Source organism: Myotis lucifugus, unplaced genomic scaffold, assembly GCF_000147115.1.
Source record: "Myotis lucifugus unplaced genomic scaffold, Myoluc2.0 scaffold_1014, whole genome shotgun sequence".
Classification (NCBI taxonomy): domain Eukaryota; kingdom Metazoa; phylum Chordata; class Mammalia; order Chiroptera; family Vespertilionidae; genus Myotis; species Myotis lucifugus.
Window position 1 is genome coordinate 90,211 of NW_005872062.1, and position 1,554 is coordinate 91,764.

A 1,554-nucleotide genomic window follows, 5' to 3' on the forward strand; every position below is an offset into this window, starting at 1 on the left:
GGAGCTGTCTGGTGTGAGGAAAGGATCAGGACGACTCAGGGGCTCTGCCCGCTTGCAATTCCTACTTGGGTTCTGAGATGTGGAAAACTAGACAAAACCTAAGTTTGTTAAAACTTGAGTTTAATTTTTTCCATTTTAAACTTGAGATGTAGTTCGGATAAACAAGTAGAGACGTCGCGCAGACAGTTGAATATTAGAGTGGGGAGCTCGAGAGAAGTCAGGGCTGGAGAAGTTAGATGGTAAACTGTCAGCATCGAGTCAGGCAGCTGAGAGCTGGGACCCTCTGGAAGGATCCGTGCGGGTCAGAGGGAGCCCAGCTGAACCAGGGGGGCGGGTGGGAGGGTGCAGAAAGGGAAGCTGAAGGGGAAACCCCCCTGGAAGCTGCAGGCGGAAAGCGGCCTCAGGAGAGTTCACCTCAAGCTGCCAAGGGTCAGACCAGTGGTTCTCAACCTTCTGGCCCTTTAAATACAGTTCCTCATGTTGTGACCCAACCATAAAATTATTTTCGTTGCTACTTCATAACTGTAATGTGGCTACTGTTATGAATCGTAATGTAAATATCTGATATGCAGGACGGTCTTAGGCTAACCCTGTGAAAGGGTCGTTCGACCGCCAAAGGGGTCGCGACCCACAGGTTGAGAACCCCTGGGTCAGACGGTGCAGCTGATGTGTGTTCAGTGTCACCTGCATGGGCTCAGGTGAGGGACCAGGTGGGGGACCAGGTGGGGACGCGCTGCAGCATCCGGACACCTGTGGTTTCTGGTGACTGGTTCTGACCTGGAGCTGCATTTTGTGTGATGCTGGCATCATGTAAATTAATGGTTCCTTACATGTCTGCGTGAAAGTCCGCACCTGGCTGCATCTGCTGCCCTCGGGGACAGGGCCTTGCTGAGACTGCGACGCAGATGGGCTTCCATCTCCTGCCCCGTTGACTGAGCTCTGCAGGGCAGAGGCAGCAGGGAGAGGGGCAGCGTTTCCTCTCGGAGGCCTGCCCGCCCCGCACGCCCCAGTCCAGCCTGTGGCTTCCACAGTAAAGGCCAGTGTGGAGGCTCCTCTGGTGCGTGAAAGCTTTAGCCCCCTTCACCCTCTCATCTGTCATGTCATTCTGGTCACGTGGGCCCGAGCCTGCATGCCAGCCACAAGGGGCTGAGAGACATGTCCTCACTCTCCTGTTTCCAAGAAAACCGTCTTCAGTGAGACTGGTTACCCTCAGGCAGGCCGGCATCATCCGACCCAGTGGTCAGCCTGGGCGCACATGTGTGTGCATGTGTGTGCGTGTACCTCTAGTGACGGCATTAAGATGACAAAATTCATTCCACGAACGTTTGAGTGGCTCCTGTGTGCCAGGGACTGGGGGGTGGATGCATCAGTATCTAATACAAAAAGCACGGATTTCCTCCAGCCACACTCTAGGGAGGGTACAGAACAAACAAGTGAGCTGGACGCGCTGTGCCGTCAGGGTGCGGGACAGAACTGTGCAGAAATGTGCGCTTTACATACAGTGTGAAGGAGACTCACTGAGAGCTTTGACAAGACTTGGTTCAGCAAGTGCAG